Consider the following 18250-nt stretch of genomic DNA (forward strand, 5'->3'; position numbering starts at 1 on the left):
GCTACAGTGAACTGAGGAAGAGCTAAAATAGAATATTAAATAAAACTCAGGTGACTATTTTTAAGAAATAAGATTCCTTATAATAAACACAAGTTTCAGAATCAGGGCTATAATTTACAATATATTAATTGCTTAACTACTGTGCTTTTTGACTTAGTGTGCTTATAACATTAAGTATGACTACAGATGGCACAGGATATTTTCTTGGTGACATTACCACATCTCCCTGTTGTAATTATTCCTGCCAATGCAGAGTGTAAGTATTTCTTATTGCCCAATATTTTTAAGAAGGGAAAGACAGACAGGTTCAGGTTCATAACACCTAACAAAAGGCACTTCACTGCAATGACTAAGAAAGGAGACAGTTTGCCTTAGGGTCTGTATAATCCCAATGGAGGGAGAAAAGAACATCTCAGAAGGTGATTCAGCCCACCTAGAAGGGGCTGATGGTCACCAGCCAGCTTCTGTAATACACTTCAGTCAGGTGCTTAAAGCTTGATGGTTTGAGTCTGGGCGTTGGGAAGGGTCTAGGTGTTATTTATACTATTTAGAAGAAGGACTGCTAATACAAAATTTGTTTTGCCTTCTTTCTATTTGAATGATGTCAGGAACGGACAAAAACATCCTCTCTAGATTTTTACCCCAGGCTTTCTGTTGTTCCACACCCTCACATAAAAAAGATTACTTCAGTGGTGCAAATCCCCCCTCCATTATTTTCAGAACACATTTGGGAACATCTTGCACTGTCAGGATAATTATTCTTGGCTTCAAGCCTTGCCTGAGTGAAGGCAGGGGCTACCTGGAGTTTTTCAGTGCAAGCCTGTGTCTATTGTTTGCTCTGAAAGTGCCCACGTGTGCTAGAAAGAACATATTGTCCATGCTCTACATGGAACGAGACTGAGAAAACAAAGCTGCAGGGCAGAGGAATGATGAATTCACTAGGTAGTGAATAGCCACTGCTGGATAACTTGCAATATAATACCATGGTTTTATATGTTTTTAAATATAATAACTCACTGAGGAATATTGCCGTGTTAGATCACTTTAGCTTAGTCCCCTTCTATACTGACATATATAAGAAGTCTTAACATCCCTGATTGTTTGGAGCTATATGTTGCAATTTATCCAATCTCTTTACAATGTGCCATTTGCTAAATGTAGAGAACTGCCCTTTCAGGTGACTAGCAGAGTGCCTCTGATTTCTCATAGCTGCTGCCACGTTCTGCCCAAATGTGAGCGAGTGATTTCAGGCTTTTAAATGTGCTACTGGTTTGACACCTGTGACTTGGGCAGGGAATGGTGCTGAGTCTCAGGGGCCCTGGGAGCAGCCAGAGCTGCACATCAGGCATGTCTTTGGGACCTCTGCTTCTTTTAAGATCTGGAAAACTCGCAGGTCCAGATCTGCTGGGTGAAAGGGAGTTAAACCTCGTTTGATATTTTGGTCTCCATCCTCATTTGAGGAGGCTAATTTCTACAGCAGCAGGAAAGGTTGCCAGCAGTATTACTCACTACACTAGGCTGCTTGAGGTTCCCTCTTCCCTGGGGCCCAATGCCTGTCCCATTGCATGATCAGTCGTGTGTCCACCATGGCATATGTCCATGGTTGTCTACCATGAGATAAATACACTTCCAGTCACACAGGCTGGGAAGAGCTCACCATTCATCATTTAATAGGGAACACATCCATACATATTTGTTCATGTCAGAGAAGCCTATGTTTGTTTAGTAGTGTACAGCTCTCAAATGCCTCCAGATGTGCCGGCATGATGTGCTGGGACGGACGAGCTGGCCATGACTACTCCTCACCTCAGGGTCACAGAGTGAAGGCCTGGAAGAGCTGTCATGAAACTATCTGGATTGCATTAGTTAGAGTACAGCCAGCAGGTCAAAGGCAGGGAAGACATTATTCCCCCCATCAGGCACTTTTGAGTTTTGCTCCCCCCACCCCAAGAAGGAGTACAGCAAGATGGTGGTGGGGTGCAAGGCATACAAAGAGACATTGAGGGAGCTGGGCTTGGCCAGCCTGCAGAAAAGAAGGCTAAGGAGAGATATTATTGCCGTCTACAACCACCTAATGGGGTATGGAGAAGAGAGAGCCAGGCTCTCCTCGGAGGCAGAGAGGCACTGAACACAGTTGACCCACAGTAGGGTTAGCAACACCTGGATCCTTCCTGACTGAGACCACAAACGTAGCTGTAGCTCCCATGGTGAGCTAAGGAGAAGAGGCAGGCAAGGGGATAGGGCACCACTTTTATCGGACCGCTGACCTAGCTGGGAAAAGTGGGCAATCTCTTCCTAACAGGCATTTGTCTAGTCTGTCCTTGGCCGTGTTTATGTTAACCATGATTTGGCCATTTGAATTTCAGTCATTGTTACATTGGGAGTCAATAAGTTTTTATAAAACATGTGAAAAAAGCCACTGATAACTTAGTTCCACCAGTAATCTTCAGCGTTCCGTGACTACGTTTCTGTTTATAAAAATAATAACGTGTTCATATAAACTAGATGCGATTAAAATCAGCCTGTGAAAACAATCAGATTCCCCTTTCATTAGCAGACTCTGTGGGAGAGCAATATTGTTATTTGTGCTGTCTGAGCAGTGTATAATACTTTGCAGCACTTAGCAACATTACTTAGACCCCGAGAGCAGAGTCAGCTCTTTAGAAGGAATCAGGATGAGGCACCACTCAAGCTTCGGTTCTCCTCTGCTGCGCTCCTAAGGGTTGCATGGGTTGGACCGACTTTGAGCATGGGCAGTGTCAGTGCATGTCTGCCCAAAACACACCTTGTAGACAAATTCACAGCAGCTCAGAAGAAGATGTCTCAATGTCCTTAATGGATCTAAACCACTCTCTTCTTCCCGGTCCTCCATCTGCAAAACTGGGAATGTAGTACCTCCCTATTTCACTTGGACATCACAGGGATAAGTACATTCAAGGCGAAGCAGCAAAGGAGCATGCAGGTCCTCAAGGAAAACTGGCTGCCATTTGTCAGCTATTTAATGAGTGAATGATATAGAAAAGCCACACAAAAAAAGACAAGATGCAAAAAGGGTTAAAAAGATCAAAAAGATACTCTACGTGAAATGTTCTTACTTCTTTTTTGTTGAATCTTCAAATCTAGAAAAGCTTAGTCTCTGTCACTTCCATATACTTCTCTTGATAGTGTTCTTTACCCCATGGTAGTGACTTTTTGTAATGCTTAGTTAGTTTCTAAAAAAAATTTAAAAATCACCAGATGACTTATAACAATGATTCATGTTATTTTTGTTGCTCATTATTATCATTTGTCATATGAGACAATGCCTGGTTGTTCATTTTTCCTCTTTTAAAAGAGAAATCTGGCTCAGCTCTGAAGGTTCCAAATTCTGTTTATTATACTAGCTGAAACATGTTTATTACACTGTCATGTTTTTATATCCCTCCTGCTACCTTGTGCAAAACATACTTTTGCTCTGAACAAACTGTGAAAATTCTGCAAGGTTTTGCCCTCTCTGATCAAGCCATTGATCCACTGAGTTTAACAGCCTCACGTGATGGTAGCCAGTATCTGACCCAGCAGATTGTCCTCCACGTCTCAGCACCACAGCTAATCCTGAGAGGCACTCCGTGGGGAAGATGCCTTCATGAATTCCAGTCCTAATTCGTGAGATTTCCTGAGTTTTAAGCTCTATTCTTTCCTGAAAAATGTTAGTTAGGAATGGTCATGTACTGCCTGCCTGTATGGTTGTTAGTATAACGGCATTTGATCAAGAGAAGCCACAGGAGACATATGTAATAGTTAAAAATAACAGTGATAAAGCAATGGTAACGACAACCCTATTTTCATGTTGCAGCTGCAATGAATTAGTGCAGAACCTTGGCCAAAAGGCTTTCCAGGCACTTCACCGAGCCTTTTGGACCCCTGAGCCACACTGACTCCACAGCTTGATGGCAAGAAGCCTGCCAAGCAACTTTCTGAACACAAATAGCGATCAAAGAAAGTCACCTTATGGGAACCCAGTCACCGTTGATGTCTCCTTGATTGTGGACCGTATCTGAAAGACTAACGAGCTCTACCTTTTGGACCTGGTGAATGTTCCCTCCTGAATTCTACCTTTCGATCTAATGAATTACATTACCTTCCCCTACAAATCTTGCACCATCAGGTTTGTCTGTGATTCGATAACCAATGCCATGTCGCTAGAAACATACTAAAGGTTCATTGTGGCATGAAAGCCTCCCAAACAGTTTGCTTGGCTTTGCAGCGATGTCAATATTTATTGTCACTGTCACAGACCCAGAAAGGTTACACGGACGTGGCCAGGACGCTGCGTTTGCGGTTCATATAGGGTTACATACAGCGCTCCCCCTCCGCTTTTGAATGTCAGAGATATTGCATTAGTACTGGTGCCAATGAGACAGGTCTTTCAATCAGCCCAAACACTGTTGGGAAAGGAAGGGAACCAGTGACCGACGTATCTGGGCTCCTGCTTCTTGCTCCACAGACCCTGGCTGAGTTTGAACCCCAGAGGAGTGATGCTAACACTATAGTCCCACAACTCCCTTAAGTCAACATAAGCAAATGCTGATGCTGAAAGAGGCAGTGCCAACTTCCCACTGACCCAATCACTGTTTTCACTCTCCTTGCTTCCCCAGTGACTGCAAATAGCCATAAATACATATGGGAGGAAAAAAAAAAAAAGAGGCTAGTTTTAACCCAGAGCGTTGCCCTGTTCCCACTCACCATGTGGCTGCATGAACATCTGGTAGAAGGGAGAGAGATGCAAATGGCAATAATCAGGCAGAGGACTGGAAGGTAAGCCAGGACTGCTTATTCCAGTTTAAACTGATTGTGGAGCTAGTGAGTAACCTGCGGCACTTGTGCAGCTTTCCCTCAGGGCTAAAGAGGAGGGAGGGTGGGTGTGCAAAAGCGGAGGCAGACTTCCCATTATATCCAGATTAGGCAGATAAGATGAAACCAATTTTCTGACTCTGAGAAAATACCATCAGAAATGTTTAAGCTAGTCTAAGCATAGCTAAAGTACCCTTCACTTACAAAGTGCTTCACATTATCCGTGATGACTTCCAAAATCAAGTACTGATAATTTCTAACGAAACATAACCTAGTCAAGTTGCTCTTTTAAATCAAAACTGTTGTCTCATCTTTTTTTGAGATGAAAATCACTTGCCTCATAAAAAGTTTTTATGTTTCAGAAAATTATATTGAGAATAATGTTTCTTAATAGACTCTTAAAACAGCATTACGTAAAACAATTAAATCAATTAGTTCAATAAAATTCTTCAACTGAACTGCAATATTTTGGCACTGTGACTGATTGAGTTTACTGCCTTTCCAATTAATGAAAGATTGGTTCCTTTAGCAATTACACTCTGATTAGTCCGCAGCAAGAACATTTTCCATTACTCATCCCCCACTGCTATCAAAAGGCCTTTATTGCTGCCTTTTCATTCTCTCTTTAATCCTAAATTAACAGAGTTTATCACAATCCTTGCTCAGTAGAACTCTTGGAGAAAAATTGATTTTGAATTTTATCCATGCAAAAACTTCATCGACATAAGCAAATCGAAGAAGTAACATTACTAGACACTGAAGCGTCATGCCAGCCACAACCGCCTAATGTTTTTGGCTTAATTTTAAAAATTGTAGCTGTGGCTGTTCAGGAACAAGTACGAGTTAATGTCAAAAACTAGGATAAAAAAGTAACTGTTTATCACAAAATAGCATAAAGAATCTTTTCATAGCCCAAGTAATCAAGCTTCTGTCAAGGTGAGATAATTGTCAATCAAGCTCTCAATTCAAACACAGCTGCTAAAAATCAGAGACAAATGAAGCCAGACACTTCACTGCAGTTTGAGCACCTAACTCAGAAGCGAGTACTGTCTTGGCAGTAGCTGAGACCCTGTTGTAACTCCATACAGTTGTGAAAGCACTTAGAAAAGAAGTCCAAATTGGAGAGTTTTGTCTTTCTGAAGCTGAAAACAAATGTATTTACCATGCTGGTTAAAATGGTGCTTAATGCAAAAAATCTGTTAGACTTTTTAAGTATTAAAGAAAAAGTGGTTCTTGACTTCCAATAGGCAATTAGTATTTCTTTTAATTAAATCCTATTAGTAAAAGCTTTTTCCTGGCTCAGCAGACTGAAAGAACATGCCAGAGAACACTGTGAGTACACTGCAATGAGCAGTCACCGTTCCTGCAAAGGCTTATGCTTCTTTACTTTGCTCTTGCCTGTTGAAAGTCATCAGGAATCACATATACAAGCATTGCTAAAACAGAAGTGTATTTGTATTTATATTTTGTCACCATTAGTTTCCATGTCTTTTTTTTTTCTCTTCTCAAATGTTAAAAATTATTTAACTTGTTACCAGTTTTGTCACATACTTACTCTACTTGACTCTGCTAAGTACAGTTTGAAGTAAAATCTGGAAATCAACAATTCTCACAGGAAATTAATGTTTTACTTTTATGTGCTGCACATTCATACACCACTATTGTTTATTATACTATTGTGTAATTTTGCACAAATATCGATTAGTAATTTTGTAAATCTGAAAACCACAATTCCCAGGTGATGACCATGACCCTAGAAAAAGTCTAGAGAAAACAACCTCATTACGAGACATACCTTGCAATAGATGTTTGTTTAACTGGAAATCCGCAAGAGCAGCTGCCCAGTGCAACAGTACATATTTGCTTCTGAATCCTTTCTCAAAGGCACTATTTAAACATGCTGATGAACTGAGCTGGATTTCTCCCCACCTCCATTCCAGCAAAACAAGGAGACTCAGAAGATAAAATCTGTGTTGTTATTGCAAGTAGTGCTATGTGGTAAGTGAGAAATTTACTTTCTATAGTCCTATTTAAATGTGAGTGTAGGAAACTTCCATATTCCTGTACAGATGCAATGTCTGTGTGTACTGCTCTGACATAGTGACATTTCTATTTGAAAATTAATATACTTCTATTTCTAGAAGTGTTTGTGTATAGAGCTCCTTCTTGTCCATATTTGGTTTGATATTAAAGATCTGGCTACTCTAGCTTCACCACTTTGGCAAGAGGGAAACAAGAATTACTGTATAGAGAATATCAGTCCAATTCAAGATATATGACTTGTTTTAGATCTGATTCTGATTTATGTTAAACAGTAAACAACTGAGAACAATAACAAGAGTTTTATGATGTGTGCAGCTGGACTAGCTATCACTAAATTTCACACAGCATCCTGAAGAGCAACAGTGATAACAGAGATTTTTCAATCACCCTTGTTCCGGGCTAAGTTCGATGCTTTGACCTAGAGGGGAAAGTTTGCGTCTCCTGAGCCAGTCACACTTTACGCTTCCTTTCTGGGCTCTCTTTCAGCCTTTCTTCTGCCAATGTCTGGATGGGAATCCCTTCAGCCTGTCAACACCTAACTTTAATTAGCTGAAGAAATTTCTCAAAGTGCTCCTTCTCTCATGGAGCTGTTTCTGCAACCATTCTAGCTCCAAAAAAACCATGGAATCAGGAGTGACAAAAGGCAGGTCATCAATGGAGCATGGCTGAGGTGGTGTCACGTGTCTTCTCCTCCACAGTTGGCCAACGAGGTAAATGGTCAGAAAGGACTTGATCCAATGTCCCTTCTACTCCTGTGAGCAGCATTTATGCATGTGACCAACTTCACTCTCGCATGGAGGAAGATCTGAACTAATTTAACAGTATGCTAAGTGCCACAAACCCAAACTTTCTCAGAGCAGAAATGATGTTTTCCTTAGTAAAATAGAAAGAAAAAAGTACAAGGTGAGTCACACTTTTAAGATGTGTGAGAGTTCTGTGACACCTATTTCAAACAAAACTCAAAATGTCCACCAGCCACTTACTCTTTTGTTCACTTTGTGTCTTCACTTGCATTGGTGTCTGTAGGCAATAAACCATAAAGTAGAAACATGTACTGAATCCTAAGACACTTATTCAAGCTAAACTCTTATTACTGGCAAAGGAAGATCTGTCTGAGGAATCTTATCATCCCCTAATTTTTTCACTGTAAAAAGGAAAAATACTAAAAAATCATATTCCTGCAGCATCCAGCAATTTTGTTCCTCTCAGTTTCAGTAATCAGAATATTACCCACTAATCTGGTTTAAAAGCAGGAGGGTAAAACCATGCTTCCTAATAACACTCGTGGTGGGCTTGGGGAGCAAAGGTTTGTTCCTTAAAGTTCAACCTTTGGTTTCATAGTGGAATTTTCTGATTCTTGTTAACTTGCCTTGTCTTTTCTCCTCCTCTGCAACGTCTTTAACAATAATTTCTGAAATATGACTTTTAAATTTTCAGATCTAATTGCTGGATAAATTAAAGAAAAGAGGAGAAATATTAGGAATTAAAAGTGTTCTGTAATTAAGGCAATGAATTTCTAGAAAAACAGGAAGTTGTTATACTTTTTGTTGCAATGTTACGAAATTTTCTTTTGACTTTGAAGCAAACTTTACCTTGAAGCAAAATGGGCTAACTCTACCATTTTTAACAGTGTATAGAGAAACTGTCCATGGTGGTTATGAAATCCAAATCATAAATGAAACATCAAGACCAGATGGTAATCTTGACTACTACTACTTGCAAAACTCATCGGTGGTAGTGACATATGAGACATTTTTCCAGTCCTAATATTCAGTTCTGATGAGAGGAAAAATGTGATAATAATTTCCTCCCTATTTCACAATGATTTTGTGAAAATCAGTCAGTGCTTGTAGAATGTTTTGATTGGCTAAACTGCTGCATGAGTGTTCACCTTTTAATTGGACTTTTGACCTTAGTGTAGTATTCTTAAATGTTCTTAATGTATTTCATAGAATCACAGAATCAAGGAATGGTTTGGGTTGGAAGGGACCTTAAAGATCACCTAGTTCCAAACTCCCTGCCATGGGCAGGGACACCTTCCACTAGACCAGGTTGCTCAAAGCCCCATCCAACCTGGCCTTGAACACTGCCAGGGATGGGGCAGCCACAACCTCTCTGGGCAACCTGTTCCAGCGCCTCACCACCCTCACAGTGAGGAACTTCTTCCTTACATCTAATCTAAATCTATCTCTTTCCGTTTAAAGCTGTTACCCCTTGTCCTTTCACTACATGCCCTTGTAAAAAGTTCCTCTCCAGCTTTCCTGTAGTACCTTTAGGTACTGGAAGGCCACAATAAGGTCTCCCCGGAGCCTTCTCTTCTCCAGGCTGAACAACCCCAACTCTCTCAGCCTGTCCTCATAGGAGAGGTGCTCCAGCCCTCTGATCATCTTCGTGGCCCTCCTCTGGAATCACTCCAACAGGTCCATGTCCTTCTTATGCTGGTGGCCCCAGATGTGGATGCAGTACTGCAGGTGGGGTCTCACCAGAGCAGAGTAGAGGGGGAGAATCACCTCCCTTGACCTGTTGGTCATGCTTCTTTTGATGCTTCTCATCAACCAACAGCCCCAAGTCCTTCTCCTCTGGGCTGCTCTCAATCCATTCTCCACCCAGCCTGTATCTGTGCTTGGGATTGCCCCAACCTGTGTGCAGGACTAGGCTTTGTTTAACTTCTTGAGGTTTGCACAGGCCCACCTCCCAAGCCTGTCACGGTCCCTCTGGATGGCATCCCTTCCCTCCAGCGTGTCAACCGCACCACACAGCTGAGGGTGCACTCAATCCCACTGTCCATGTTGCCAACAAAGATGTTAAACAGCACCAGTCCCAATACCAACCCCTGCAAAATGCCACTTGTCCTTGGTCTCCACTTGGACATCGAGCCGTTGACCACAACTCTTTGAGTACGATCATCCAGCCAATTCCTTATCCACCAAATGGTCCATCTGTCAAATCCATGTCTCTCCAATTTAGAGACAAGGATGCTGTGCACAAGTCTAGGTAGGTGACCGTTGCTCTTCCCTTATCCACCAATGCTGTAACCCCATCGTGGAAAGCCACCAAATTTGTCAGGCATGACTTGCCCTTAGTGAAGACATGTTGGCTGTCACCAATCGCCTTCTTATTTTCCAAGTGCCTTAGCATAGTTTCCAGGAGGGACCACTCCATGATCTTGCCAGGTACAGAGGTGAGATTGACTGGCCTGTAGTTCCCCAGGTCTTCCTTTTTTCCCTTTTTAGAAATGGGGGTTATGTTTCCCCTTTTCCAGTCAGTGGGAACTTCACCGGACTGCCACAGCTTCTGAAATATGATGGATAATGGCTTAGCCACTTCATCTGCCAGTTCCCTCAGGATCTGTGGATGCATTTCATCAGGTCCCATGGACTTGTGCACCTTCAGGTTCCTTAGATGGTCTTGAATCTAACCTTCTCCTACAGTGGGTGGTTCTTCATTCTCCCAGTCCCTGCCTTTGCCTTCTGCAAGCTGGGCAGTGTGGCTGGAGCACTTGCCAGTGAAGACTGAGGCAAAAAAGTTAAGTACCTCAGCCTTCTCCATATCCTGGATAACAAGGTCTCCCATTTCCTTTCAGAGAGTGCCCACATGTTCCCTGGTCTTCCTTTCATCACAATGTAACTATAGAAGCTTTTCTTGTTGCCCTTGACATCCCTGGCCAGATTTAATTCTATCAGGGCTTTGGCTTTCCTAATCTGATTTCTGTCTGCTCTGTATTCCTCCCAGGCTACCCATCCTTGCTTCTACCCTCTGTAGGCTTCCTTTTTTGTGTTTGAGTTTGTCCAGGAGCTCCTTGTTCATCCATCCAGGCCTCCTGGCATTTTTGCCTGACTTCTTTGTTGGCATGCATTGCTCCTGAGCTTGGAGGAGGTGACCCTTGAATATGAACCAGCTTTCTCGGGCCCCTCTTCCCTCCAGGGCTGTATCCCATGGTACTCTACCAAGCAGATCCCTGAAGAGGCCAAATTCTGCTCTCCTGAAGTCCAGGGTAGCGAGCTTGCTGTGTGCCCTCCTAGCTGCCCTAAGGGTCTTGAACTCTGCATTTCATGGTGACTGCAGCCAAGGCTGCCCTTGAGCTTCACATTCCCCACCAGCCCCTCCTTGTTGATGAGAATGTAACTTCTTAATAACGTAATTCTTTAATGTTTTATTACTTCCTTAATACTCTGAACTCTTTAGCTATGATATGATCTAGCATCTGACATTTTACACAAGGCTGTGCCTTCCATGATTTGAAAGTGAGATTCAAAATATTGACAAGATGATGAATCTTCCCCTTCTCTGAACTTTACACACTTGGATAATACTATTGGGTTTTTGTAGTGATGAAAATTATCATACCGTGGTTCTGAATTTTTGCTTTCTGGTGCTAATAGGTTACAGCAACAGACTAAAATCATGTCAAATTATGTACCAAGGGTGTCTGTTGCATAACTTTCAAGATCTGGAATCTGTGGGTCACTGGTGGTCCATAAGACTTTTGGTAAAGATGTAACACACAAGATTGTATTTCCAGATTTACCTGATAAATTTTCTATCATAAGAATAAAGTAGGTAACAAGACAAGAAGTCTTAGCCACCAGTGAGTTTCACTAAGAGTTGCTAGATTTATCACAAAACTAAAGCAATGAAAACATATAGCTTCAAAACAATCCACTTTTTGCCTCACAAAAGTGGTACATAGACTAAATGGTATCACACTGGTACAACATTTTAAGCATGGACCAAGATTGTTTCCATCTCTTGTAGGTCTTTTGATCTATACATTTGTCATCTCAAGGTTATACTTTGAAAGCATTCTGGTTTGTGCTGTCCATAAGAAAACCAGAGAAGTGTTAAATATTTCAACATGTAGACAGTGACGCCCTAAGGGATGGTGGGAGGTTGATCTTAGCATATTGCCCTGGTGTATCACAGTATTTTCTGCTGCTCTTTTCAAGATAGCTCGGATGTTACTTTCTGGCATCCACTTATTTGAAAAACTCATTTGTGTCTTATCATGAATGAGACTGACAGACCTGCCATGCTTTACCCTGCTGATATTACATGGGTATTCACCCTTGGGGTCTGAAAACTGTTTTCCAATGAAGACCCTTAAATGCAGAACTTAACCCTCTCCTTCCTTGCTCCAGTTTTTTATGCACAAGTGAAGGAAAGAGATAGAAAGAGAAAGAAAGAATACACTGACTCCTTGTCTTAGAAGGATTTCTTTGCACGTTGATGAATACCATACAATGATGGTATGGAATATATGAATATAGGATCTTAATGGGAAAAAAAAGATGAACTACTAGTGCTTCATGGTGATAATTCTTTTGAAAAGTGGATAGGCTGGTGCTTTAGTCATATTCTACTCACAGGTACGTCCCACAAGACATGTAGAATTCATTATGTTTTATTATTCCTTTGTTTATATTACTGGACAGTATTAAAATTTTTGGTGTTGCAGCTTTTGACCCTAATACTGCAATGCCAGATACTGGCTTGCATTTGGAAGGAAGGCCTTACAGCAGAAGGTTGAAAGTGCATGATCTAGTTCTCATCTTCTAGTGCTGGAATACTTGATTTTGTGGAGCTTGAGACCTATTCTATCATACGGTGCTGCAGAGCAACAAGTTAGGCAGTAACATCCAAATACTGTAGCACTTAAAAATTGGAGTCACACCCCCACCCCCTGCCAAAACACCATCAAAATTATTTCAAGGATCTCTATGACTCCTTTTAACATGAAGTGTAAATGTGTAAAAACCCAGCTTCTACAGTTTATGTCAGGGCAACATCTGAAACACATCGCATCTCTCTTTTTCTGACTATGGGAGTAAATTCTCAAAAAATAGCCTTCCCTTCTCATTACCAGCTAATGATGTACATTTATGATCTGTTTGAGTTTCTCCATCCAACCGTGTTCTTCCTGACTTACGGGAAAGATGTGTTTGTTCAGCCGCACTGTTCAGCCAATTCAGTAATGAGTATCCACTCTTACTGGCTGACATGATGCACAGAAGAAGCTGTTCCACTTAAAAGTACAGTCTTCACAAGGTCAACATGCAAGCACATATGTAAGTCCCAGTATAATAATCAGACCTTATGGACAAGTTGAAAAAAGTTGTTTATTTTTTTACTATAAATTTTGACTTCTCCACCCAGGTCCTTAAAACCCACAATTTTGAGTAAAAATATATGTATTTAGAAATACTTTTGTAGCAGTTTTATTTCAAAAATATTATTAGCTGGTATAAGGGATTTTGCCAAATATAGACATTTCCTACAAAAGTTATTTTAGTTAAAAAAACCAAACTCACGAAATGAAAACATTTAATCAGGTCAACCAACAAATAAATGCATAATGCAAGAGTTATCCTGACATACACAGGGGAGCTCATAGAGAAAAACAGTCTCAGAAAGTTACTTACTCTTTTTCAAAGTAAATGATTAGAAAAATAAATAGATGCCAAAAAGATAAACGAATTCGATTACTTTTAGCAATGCACTCCTTTCTTATGTGTTATCCTGGAAAGTGACTCAAATAATTGCTCAAAAAGAATGCACTGGAGTCTACAAGTTAAATTTCTGATGCCATCTAGTAAAATGGAGTCATTAAATACAAGACCTAAGGACCTGGTTCTCCTGTACACAAAAGTGTCTTTATGCCACTCTGGCAGTACAGAAGGGCTGTAAAACAAGTAATGCAATTAATGCCTGACTGAATGCCCACTGGCACTGGCTGGAACAGTGAAATGAAAACTAACCCCCAAATTTTTCTAAAGATTTTTCTAGATGAAAAGTCTCATAACTGTTGTCAAAATCACCATCTACTAAAGAACAGAAACAAATCCACTGATTTTTTATTTGATTTTTGATGACAGAAGACTTCAGAAAGTGATTGAAGCTGTGAAAAAAATACACTAGAAGAGCACAAAGACTTCTGTGGATTTGGTCTAGAAATAGTTTTCTTTGTCTTTTGGCCAAGTTGCAACAGGAAAACAAGTATTTTTGATAGAAATGCTGACATAACTTTACTAATAGCACCTCTAACAGAGATTGTTACAATGTGTATTTACTCAGGTACAGCATTAAATAAGAGATGTGAACTCACCATAGCAACCCCTGCATCACATTGCAGATATGCTGCTTCTAAGATACGGCAAACGTTTCTGAAGAAATACACATGAATATTAGGTAAACATCTATCAATTCCAAATTGTGTTTCAAATATACTTTGCCATACAGTATAACAAAAAGCAGCATAACTTGATGCTATGTAAATTATTAATTTATTAATGGACTTTATTTTCATTGTCTCATGATTACTGGCTCAAAATGTATGTTCAGATAACTCCCCAACTCACTATGGCAAAAAGAGTGACAAACACATTATTGAGCTCCTCCAAAATGTCACTCTGAATCCTTATGCTCCCTATTAATCCAGGAGACTCACTTGTCCTTTTTGGGCCTCCTCCTGCTGATGGCCTGACATCTTGCAAAAATACTACTATTTTCCATAAGATATTCAGTAGAATTATGTGAATACAGTTAAGGTAGGAAGTAGGTTTTCTTCTGAACAGTCTTGTAGCCCACTTTTAGGCATATGACTGTTTCCTCTTCATTATCCCTCTGCTCTTAGTTTTCATCTTGAATTTTATCAGCTAATATCTGTCCCTTCAATTTATCTTTATTCAGGCTGACTTTCCTCCTTTTGCATGAACAAAATGTCATTGTATTTACAAAGTTACTGCTTGTTTTTTTACTTAAGTGTTTTCATCCTTTCAGTCCTTCTCCTATGATTCATGTAAGCATTTTCTGTGCTGAATTTAATTTTAGCATTTTTTCCTTTGGAGGCTTAATCCGTACTATATCCAGTATTACTTATATCTGAATAAAAAGCTTTTGGGTTGATGTAGCATTGACTCCAACTTGACCAAAATCCGTGGCAGGTTGCCTGTTCATATGCATCAACTTTAACCACTTACGCAGTGCCTAAAGCAAGTTCCTGATGATATCCAGTGGGTTGCTATACCTCCTGCAATCAAGCTTTTGCTGCCAGATCTTTCTTAGAATTTACCCAACAATTCATGGCAGAATTTACTCCTGGAAGGAGAAGTAAGTGATCACATCTGCTTTGGTCTTTTCTTGATATTAAGCAACTGTATTGGCTCTTCCCACATCTCACTTGTAGAGGGGGAACACTTTTTCTCACATGACCTGAGAAGACTGATAAAGAAGGGAACCAGCATTCTGGTTTGCCACATAAAGTTGTCTCCATAGATTCTTTCATCACTGCTGACCAACTTTCTTGGGATATGCATGCCAAAGTCTTTAATCTGTTGGTTGTGTGCTGTAGCTTGAGCACAGGAGCATCACCTGAGCAACTCGGGAGCTGTGCACAGCTCCAGGGCTACAAACGTCCCTCCTCTCCACATCTACTCCATTGGGACCACCTGGAGGAGGAAGAGATGGAGACAAGGCTGCTGGTTCTACTGAATTACTAATATGCAATATGGTTGTCTTTTCTTGCTCCTTCTCCCAAGTCTACTTTAGCCTACTTGGACTGAGCAACAACCTGATTTGTCAGTGGACTGGATATTTTAAGATCTCCACTATTTTTTGAAGAAAGGAGGAGATTACACCAGCTGTTGTTCAAAATAGTGGCTCACCTGGATGCAAACTGATACATACATATGTGATTGATTGCCTACAGCTCGTATACTAAGATGAACCGTAGTGCACCTGGATGCTCACTGTCTATGGAAACAGTGGGGCTTTACACCTACCGATTTCTTATACAGAATATCACAAAAATAACAAAACTTAATATCATTATGTGATCACCACAGAATCAGCTGCCTGCTAAACCTCTGAAGTGTTACCCAGTTTAATCATCAATAGCAATTACCTTCTACACTTCACAGCAGAAAGCTCTGCACTTCGCGGAAAAGATGGGCGACACTCGGTAGTTCTTTTATACCTCAGCTGCACCTCTCCCGCAACGTCAGTGTCAGGTCAACAGAAAGGTGCTTCCCTTAAGAAGACTTTACCACCCTCGACCACCCATCTGTTTCTATGACAGAATAGACACTGAATCTTGGCCTAGCCCAATAGTCCTATGTCCACAACTATGTTAAAATAACATAACTTAATATTGCTTTTTTTCCTAAAATAGTGACAAGCATTATTTTTAATCTCAGAGGAACTGTAGGAGTTCACCTACCACTCTGATTTGCATTTTAATCATATTTCAGGCCTTCAAAACTTCAGCAGAATAAATCGCATGAAGAATGCAGCCACCTGAACAAAACAATAAATGAATGAAATCTATGTTCTTGTGACTAATAAGGAGAGAAAAGAAGATGTTACTGCAAAATATTCGGGTATCTTCAATATACGAAATTTTTCTGAAATGCTGAAGTCCAGCAGAGCAGGAGAAATTAGAAGATCCAACAGTTATTGTTCCGATGTATTCTAGATTGATATCCTTCCATTCAGTATTCTGAATTATTGTTGGAAATATTATACTTCTCAGGTATGAAGAGTGAAAAATCCTGAGCTATATGAAAACAAATTAATATGCTGAAATGTCAACTGACAATTATGAAAGTGCCCGTGTTTTTGCCAGAGAAAGAATGTGAAATCAAGCAACTATTGTAGTGCTCAGAAACACCTCCAACAGCATACACCCAAATAATGAAACATCAGAAAAATTAATACAGTCATTAAAATGCAAAAATTCTATCTTCTATAATAATTATTAGAACGAGTCCTAGTAAGCAGTATAACCTAGTTTTTGTAGTATCTTCAAAATATATGGATGTGCTTTAAAGAAATCAGGATCTTCCTAAGCAGAGAAGACATGAAAAGATTCTGCCGCGCTGTTTCAGGCCACAGGTGACACATCTGCTGCCTTCCCTGCCTTTAAATGTTAGAGCGGCTCCAGTCAACTGACAGGATTTGGGTATAGACCTTTCAAAGGGTTTTCTTACACTATGAACACAATATACCTCGCCAAACATATGATCACATGAATATATTCAGTGTTGTTCAGCACATTCATTCACTAAAGCTCTAAACTTGCCTAATTAATGATATACCTTACAGGTCTTCTTCAGCATTAAACTGGTCAATCTGGGGGTCTGTCGTATTGTTCTTATAGGTTTTCATAGCAATTTTGCTGAATGAACCGATTTAACAATGTGTATATAGACCCTAAAGACTTGTCCAAAATACAGAAGTTTATGTTTAGAATGATTGTGGAAATCTAAGGTAGTGGGATGCTGAGTACAAAAGATCAATTAGCGCAGACCAGAGCAATATCATGTGCACCATTTTTGCATTCATCATTCAGGACAAGTGAGGTTTTGCATATTTTGTAGCAGAAATAATCAGCAACTTTTAGAATAAAAATAAATATGTGTTGACCACCCCTACTACTGTTGTAATCTTTATGTTATGCTTTGATTTTACTTGTCTTAAATGGCACTATTTCTTCTAGAGGTTACATTAATGAGTTTTATTTCTTCTGCTTTACCTGATTTAGTCACATTTATTATTGGTTTATTATACCAACAGCTTTCAACTATTTTATATTTACAGACTTCTAATGAATTTTGAATAAGTAAGGATTCTCTGCACTGAATTTGATCCTACTGACAAAAGCTTTTTGTTTTTCTTGGGTACCTCTCACGGGCTCTCAGAAATTGCCAACTCCAGTCAAGTTAAAAGGTTAAAACTCCTGCTGTAGTCTATAAAGTCTCTGCTGCCATGCTGGCGTCCCCAAATTCTTCCTCTTCGTTAAGCAGTGAAAGATTTATTACTTGGCATGCTCCCTGCATTGGTCCTGAGAATTCATGCTATTCCAAAATTAGATGGTTCAAGGAGGTCTTCTCTCTGTGGTACAGAAATGCAAAACCCTCAAATATATTGTGAGTATTTTTGGTAGCAGAGGCAGAGATTCAGTTAAAGCCTCGAGGTATTTTAATAAGCTGAAAAACTTCATCGTCAATCAGCATGTCTCCATTTCATCAGAAAGAAGTGGTTTTTTCCTTACAAACTAATGTGTTTCTTCACTGAAGATGTTTAAAAATCTGATGTAGAGATCTACTGATGAAGCGCATCTACCTCAGATGCAATTTATTTTTATTACAGCACCGTTTCCCTGCTTGTTTTCTATTTCCTTGCTTTCATGGAGGGTTATTTATATTTGGGGTAAGGGATGATGCATGGCGACAGAAGGGATGCGACGCTGTGGCGGCACAGTTTGTTGTAGGGTAGGTGAGATGTGCCATGGCTTCCTGACATCCCTAGCCCTCCTTCCCAAGCAAAGATATCTCTGTAGTTCTGATTTTTTTTTTTGTGGAGAGGGTGTCCTTTGTTT

General features: G+C 40.2%; 1 long non-coding RNA gene across 2 annotated transcripts; it reads left to right on the forward strand.

The window, feature by feature from the left end:
* Window positions 1-4555: 4555 nt before the first annotated feature.
* LOC138689048 (uncharacterized) lies at window positions 4556-17303 on the forward strand. Of its 2 annotated transcripts, XR_011327851.1 has the most exons (4): window positions 4556-4797; window positions 6718-6831; window positions 7363-7586; window positions 16122-17303. It is a non-coding gene; the product is annotated as an uncharacterized lncRNA (long non-coding RNA). The 2 variants fall into 2 exon arrangements; XR_011327852.1 differs by lacking the exon at window positions 7363-7586 and having other exon boundaries at window positions 4557-4797.
* The last annotated feature ends 947 nt before the right edge of the window (window positions 17304-18250 follow it).

Source organism: Haliaeetus albicilla, chromosome 14 (genome assembly GCF_947461875.1).
Source record: "Haliaeetus albicilla chromosome 14, bHalAlb1.1, whole genome shotgun sequence".
In the NCBI taxonomy this organism is placed as follows: Eukaryota; Metazoa; Chordata; class Aves; order Accipitriformes; family Accipitridae; genus Haliaeetus; species Haliaeetus albicilla.